We start from the raw sequence: 7,937 nt of genomic DNA, 5'->3' as shown, positions 1-7,937 counted from the left end.
ATTTCATTTCAAAATACAATTTAAAGGATTCCCAAGATCTCCAACAATGGCAGTGTGTACGCGTCACGCCGGCGCCTTCCCACGGTTCTCGCTAGTACCTGAAACACGTACATACAACTTGTAAGCATAAATGCTTAGTGAGTTCCCCAGTATACGACTTATACACATACGCCTTTCCAGGCCCTGACCCTCCGGTCCACAATACATTGCCTTCCGGCCCGTAACATAATTGCCTTTCGGCCCATTTCTGTTGTTTTGATGGTGAGCACGAATCTAGGGTTTATGAAACCCATTTGGTGATTAGATAGATTATAATGTTTTTACCAAGCGTTTAAATCCCAGTAATAGTATGTTAGAGGTCCAGGAAGTCCCATGTATATATATATATATATATATATATCGGAACCATGCGGATTACAGGAGGCAGTTGATCGACTGCATGGCATGGACTCGCCGAGTTGTTCTTCAGACTCGGCGAGTAGCTTGAAGACTCACTGGGACTCGCCGAGTTGTTCTTCGGACTCGGCGAGTATCTTGAAGGTTCACTGGGACTCGTCGAGTTGTTCTTTAGACTCGGCGAGTGGAGTCGGGGTGGCCCCGCGATTCTTCCACGAGGATCTCGTCGAGTCAGGAGGGATACTCGACGGGTAGAAAGGGGAACAACAGGGAAGTTGGGGAGGACGTCTAGACTCGCCGAGTCGCCTTTGCACTCGACGAGTCAGGTCAAGTTGACCGTTGACCAGAGTTGACCTGCATGTAATTTCGTAGGGTCAGTTGTCTTGTTTGATAAGATTGTTGGTAAGGGTATGTGGTATTATAGGGAGTCTGCAGTTTGGCGGATTGAGTGCGAGTAGTTTCAAGAGTTCTAGCCTACATACTACGAGGTGAGTTTTTCTCACTATACTCCACCCGGAAGGGTTTGACTGTGAGACCGGAAGGTCGCATATGATATGTGTTATTTATGTTATAAATAGAAAGATAGATGCTATGCAAGATATGTATGTTTATGTGGGCCGGAAGGCGATATTTTATGTGGCAGAAAGGTCAGGTATGATGTATGTGCTACGTGTTATGTGTGTTAAGTTAAATGTATTATGTGTTGTAAATATACTGTGGGCCGGAAGGCAATATGATACGGGCCGGAAGGCGATATGTCATGGGCCGGAAGGCAATTATGTTACGGGCCGGAAGGCAATGTATTGTGGACCGGAGGGTCAGGGCCTGGAAAGGCGTATGTGTATAAGTCGTATACTGGGGAACTCACTAAGCATTTATGCTTACAAGTTGTATGTACGTGTTTCAGGTACTAGCGAGAACCGTGGGAAGGCGCCGGCGTGATGCGTACACACTGCCATTGTTGGAGATCTTGGGAATCCTTTAAATTGTATTTTGAAATGAAATTTGGAATAAATACTATTGTTGAGTGAAATTGTCTTATTTTAAATGAAAATTTTATTTGGAAATTTGAGCTGTTACATTTAAGCTGTTGGATTTATGGCTAACTCGGCGAGTCCATTAGCGAACTTGGTGAGTAGATGAGAGTTCTCCCAATCTGTGTAGTTAGTGGAGAAACTCAACGAGTTGAAGGACAACTTGGCGAGTTGGGTCAACTCGGACCGTTGACTTTGACATTTGACTTTAGTCTTTGACCAAGTTGATTTATAAGGAGTTTTAGGGTATTTTGAGTTTTATTTAAGGAATTGTTTCTACTTAGGGGTTGAGTAGAGTTGATATTTGGAGCCAGGACCTAGTCAGCTATCGTTCAATATTCAAGGTGAGTGTTTTCACTACACTCATGGGTCGAAGGCACCAAGGCGGCCCATTAATTGTTATGTGATGATCTGTATTGGAATATGGAATTGTTTGCTATTTAATATATATATATATATATATATATATATGGACTTATGTTTCGACCATGGGAGGAGCCCATGGCCCAGGGATATAAGACCATGGGGGTAACCCATGACATTCCATTGAAGACCATGGAGGATCACAAACAAGGTGTGAATAACCATACAAATGTGCTTGGTACTCTCAACGTCATTTATCACCTAATCAATGTGTCGGTTATCCACACACGCTCCATCAATCTATGATAAACATCGAGCCACCCTTTTCCACCTTTGCTAGTCCCAAATTAGTGTGCCGGTTAACCATACATGCTCCACTAACGACTTGGAAAAGTGCAAAGTGCAATTTCATGGAATAACATACATTTTCACATTTTTCCTAGAGTAACTAAGATTTGGAATTTATAAAAAAAATTAGTTACTTTATATAATCATTATACTTATTAATGAGGAATTAATTTGTCCTATCCTACCCGCTTGGCTAACGACCCTCCACTAGTCAAGAGTGTGGTGGGTAAGAGTGGATACACAAGGACGGTCATTTTACAGGCTGCTTCCTTAAACACCCCTTATAGACTAGCTTAATGAGTGATGCATACTAACGGTAAGACTGACTTGTCTTATACATATATATAATAATTAATCTTTTAATATTATAATAGTATAAAGGTAGAATTTTAAACTTTTAAAACTCTAGAATTTAGAATTTAAATATTTCAAAATTAAAACTTTTTATTAAAATTTAAATTCCAAAACTTGAGGGCAAGTTTTGAAACTTTTCAAAACCTTCTAGATCAAATTAAAATAATTTAATTAATCAAATAATATGTCATTATCTAAATTTGACATAATTCAATTTATGGCAAAATAATTCACATCAAAATACAAATAATTATCTTTATCATATAAACTAATAATTATCTTAAAGATTGACAATTATCTACTAATTGGATAAGGATAATCATTACCAAATAATAAAATCAGATTTTATTAGTCAAAAACATTTTTGGTAATTATCCTAACCCAATTTTAGTCAAAATCCCGAAAAATCTGCCAACAGACCCGCGAACTCGTCGAGTCACACTTGGACTTGCCGGGTTCATAGTGAACTCGTCGAGTTCATATATGGACTTGTCGAGTCCATGCAACAGATTCATAATTTCGACTTTTTCAGCTTTGAACAATCAAGCATGGCATCAAATACAATATAAAAACAGCCTAGTCTCTGATAGAATTGATGGGTTTTGAGCATAACAACAATCCTATGGTGCACATGCAAACCCTAAAGCTTTGGATCTAGTTTTTCTAATTGTACATGCAATAATCATCCAAAGCTCATAAACCCTAATCTACCATTCTTATTTCGAAATTGACATGATAAACAAGTTAGAATGATACCTTTCTTTGTAGCTTGAAGATCTTCAACCTCTGAGAGCTTTAGTATCATAAGTGTAATACCTCTAATCGATCACAAACACCAAGAAGCAATTGGAGAATGTTAGAGAGAGAGGGAAGGGATACTAATTTCGGCTCTAATATCCTTAGGGTTCAAGTGGCCGAAATTGTGATGCCCAAGGGGTCTATTTATAGCTGAGACATTAGGGTTTCATTCAAAGACCTAATCCGGTTGCTTAGGTTCTAAGCAGCCCATAAGATCCTTCCAGAATCCTTATCATGGAAGAAATCCTTATGGGCTATCCATAAGATTTTTTTCACCCCTATCCACAGGGATCCTCAGCCCATATTACAATTATCATATATTTACAAGATCAGCCCCCTTAATTTAATTAATCTCTTTTAACCACAAAATTAATTCTAAATTAATTATTAACCAATATCAATTAAATAATATGATTTCTCTTTTAATATATTATTCCGATAATACATTAATAAATCATAATTAACCTCTTTCTCCATAATTCGTCCTGTCAAGTTGCTTTGGTGAAGGCAACCAAAAATGACCATGTTACTATCGGGTCAACTACATACCAATTATAGTTATGGCCATAGACACTAATCCAACACCCAGGTTGTAACGCCCGGGTTTCAGGGCTAAGCATTTTAGACGATGTAATAGTCTAGGTTAACTATTGTAACTCTTTTTGAAGTAATAAAGATGAAATATTTGAATTCTATGTGAATTATGTGTATTTGTGTGCTTATTATTTAATTATAAATGTAAAATTAATAAAGAATAAAAATAAGTGTCAAAATTAAAGTGTGATATAAGGTCGATATCTTTATATAAAGTTTTATTGGTCGAAACAAGGATTCCGGGGATATAAAGAACGCTGAAATCCGAGTTATAACGAAGAAGTTATGACCCGTCGAAGTTTCGCGACGGAACCGACGAAAAACGTAAATAGTGAATTTACGTTAGAATGAGATTTAGCCTTAGCGATCTAAACAAAAGTCGTAGAATACGTTAAACCGAGAGCGCCCATAAAAAGAACGCCCAAATCTGACTTTGTATGAGGAAGTTATGATTTTTCGAAGTTTCGGCTTAGCAGTGTACAGCCCGAAGTTCGAATATTAGATCGAGCGGTTTTTAGCCGACACAACCTAAACGAGAATCCAAGATCTCGTTAATAGTAGCATAACGATAAAAAGACAGACGAAAACAGACGTCGGATGAAGAAGTTATGAATTTTTAACGGACCAATCTTATCCCGGCTTGTTAATAATATAACTTTTAAAATAAAGTCAAAATTAGCCAACGGAGTCTAAACGAAAGTTGTAGAGTATGTTCCCACCTTCATGTGGATATAAAGAACGTCGAAAATGGAGCTCGTACGTGAAAGTTACGAATTTTTAAAGGTTATGATCGAATTTGTGAAGGCTAATAAAAACTTGGTGACGTGGCGCGTTGTGGGCCGTCCATCGTTGATCAATGAACGCTTCGGATTCGGACACGCCTCCCTTCGCTACGCCTCGCGTCCGAGGTTGGTACACCCGGCGTACCTTCGCTTCTTATCCATCCGGTGTGCGAGACAGCTGGTCCGAGGTGGCACCCTTATCCGAAGCCTACACACCGTGTAGACTGCTGATGCCCAGCGTAATCCGAGAGGCTTCGTGCCTATAAACACCTGCGAGGGTCTCCGAGTTTTTCACACCATTTTCTTTCTCTCTCTAGATTTCTTTCTCTCTCTAAGGGTTTTAACCCTCCCCTAAGCCTAGGTGATCCCCTAGCACCCTAAGGAAGCCCCGAGGCTCCCGGAGTCCCGAGAAAAAGGGTCTTTTGGTTTCAGAAACGCTGCTCCGAGCGAAGCCCGGTTTTATTTAAAATCCGCTATAAGTGAGCTACGCTTATGCAATTTTTAATATAGCTTTCAAATAATTATAGTAATGTTATTAGGTCCTTAAAATAATTATTTGGGCTATTATTATGAGTTATATTGAGTGTTATTTAACACTTATATAATAATAATAATAGCTAGACTATTAATTAGTCGCGGTTGACGTTAGACTAAACCCTAGTGGTATTGATACTAGGTTTTATCGAAGGAAAATTGTTTTGAGAGTATCGAAGCGCTGTTCGAGTGCTGAGTCACCACCTTTCAGGTGAGTGCGTAGTTACTTTCAGCTTACACATAGATATGAAGTATTTTATATAAAATACGTGCTATGTGTGCATATTATATGAATACTTGCTGTCTATGCTGGATGAACGTTTTTATACATGTTTTCAATGATTTAAACTGTATATGTATTTTATATGTATAAAAATGTTGGGGGTAAAACATGGGTAGATGTAATAGACGATGTGTGATAAAATGATGAGAGGCCTCGATGTTGATGTTGTTGATTCTGTCATCTAGTGGAGTATGAATGATGACCACGGACTCTTCTAGACAATCCAGTGGAACGCTAGCAGACTCGCAACCTGTAGGTGTTTGTGAACGATGTGTTCACCGGTGTACTCCATCCCCCACATGGTTGCCTTTAGGAAATTTATTGCTGAGGAACCCCCTTAGCAGTAGTGTCCATCCCGATGATGATCCTTAGGCTAGGTGCCTTATGATAGGTGTTTAGGGACGTAAAGTGAGGATAACGGGAACGGGTAATCGGGTTATTATTGATTGATGAAATTAAATAACTTATTTATTGTGGGTTGAAAACCCTATGTGCTCACAAGCTCCCAAGCCTGAACCACTAAGTTTCTTATATTACAGGTAGTGGCGCATGAGCATAGATGTGATGTTTTGGATGAGGGATTACGGATATAGGCCTGTAGATATGAAATAATGTAGTAAGGATTATATTGTACTATTTATGCTTTTGATCTGTAACGAACATGACATCCCAAGTATTTTAATGAAATACATTTCTTTGGAAATGCTTTTGATAAATCTTTATCATATTTTGTTTTGGGACAAATTCCGTAACACTTTTATTTAAAATGTTACTCTGATTTTTAAACAAAGCATAAACAAAATCGGTCTTTTCTGGCCGTGCAAATGGGGATGTCACACAGGTACATCAGTCCTTTTAGGGTTCTGGCCCTGGTGGGCTAGGTTGCTTATCTCTTGGATCTACCCGAAGAGCTTAGTCAGATCCATAGCACATTTCATGTCTCTCAGTTGCGGAAATGTTTGGTTGATGATTCCGTAGTGATTCCATTAGAAGATATTCGGGTATATGATCGACTGAATTATATCGAGAGATCGGTGACGATTCTTGATCGGAAGACGAAAACCTTGAGGGACAAGGTTGTTGAGTCGGTAAAGGCATAGTGGAAGCACCACAATGGTTCAGAATGGAAGTGGGAGCACGAGGTCGAGATGAGGGAGCATTACCTAGAGTTATTTACAGCAGCGGACTTTGAGGATGAAGTTTGATTCAAGCGGAGGAGAATTGTAACATTTGAAAATTTTAAGGTATGTTCCTTTTTAACCCTTAGCTGTAAATCCTTTTCACTATGGTCCCTAGCCGAGTACGTTGGGCATACTGGCTCGATGGTTGGACGTGGAGGCACCCACGTACGTTGGGTGTGTGCTAAGCAAGGAAAACCTCATTTTTAGGGTTTGTGCCTTATGTAATCAATTTATGTTGCCTTGGGAGCATCTTATGGTTAACCTCGACTTCTCGAAACCCTAAGAACGAAACTCTAACCTCCTTTGAGTGTTTGTGAGCAATTTTGTGATTTTGTAGTGGTTTTTGGCCCCCTTGAAGGAAGTGAAACTTGGTGGTGAAGCTTTGGTGAACTTGGAGCTTGAAGATCTAGGATATTCATCAACTTTGCAAGCTATTCGAGGAATAAAGCTCTTGACTTGATGGTTCCTTATGATAGATCTAGTTTAGGGCTTTATTTGTGCATTTTTGGATCCTTTAAGCATTGCTTGGGAGTATAGGCTACTCCAACAACTTGGGATGATAGATCAAGGCTTTTCTGAGGTCCCATGTACATAAAAATGATAGCTTAATGGGTTTAGCTGAACCATGCAAGGTTAATGTTCTTCTTAATGGAGTTTAAATGCTAGATTTGGACTTTGGGGTGTTTTTAGCCATGCAAAGGCTTAAAAGTCTTCACCTTTATTGTTTAAGGCCTTAATATGATGTTAATCTGAGGATTGAATGTTAAGTCTTAAGTGGTTAAGACTTTTGAGCAAAACTTGGAGTCAGGCCAAAACGTTAGGCGTACTCCTGAGTATGTTGGGCGTACTGGGTGCGATCCTTGTTTCCGGATCAATCGCGTACGCAGGGCGTACAAGCCAGGTATGTCGAGCATATGCTAACTAGTGGGCTGATGAAATGGTGGGATTGGATTATTTGGGCTTTGTATTTATTAGGCTTGGACCTTAAATTTTTATGGCCTTAGATCATTTATGGACTTTGGGCTATTGTCTGGCATTGGGGCTCCTTGGATTGGGCTCATAATGGGTTTTGGGTATCTTTTAAAGCTTTGGGCCATATTGGGGTTTTTGGTGCTATTGGATTGGGCCTTGGATTTTGGGCTAATTGGGAAAGGGTAAAATGAACTTTTACCTTAAGTGTTGGACAACTGGACTAGGATTCTAACTATGGGTTGTGGACCAGTTATTAATTGGGTATTATTTTAATGATGTTAGTGCGGGGATTTCCCGA

The sequence above is a fragment of the Lactuca sativa genome, chromosome 5 (genome assembly GCF_002870075.4).
Source record: "Lactuca sativa cultivar Salinas chromosome 5, Lsat_Salinas_v11, whole genome shotgun sequence".
Classification (NCBI taxonomy): Eukaryota; Viridiplantae; Streptophyta; class Magnoliopsida; order Asterales; family Asteraceae; genus Lactuca; species Lactuca sativa.
Note: the sequence above shows the minus strand (reverse complement) of the source record.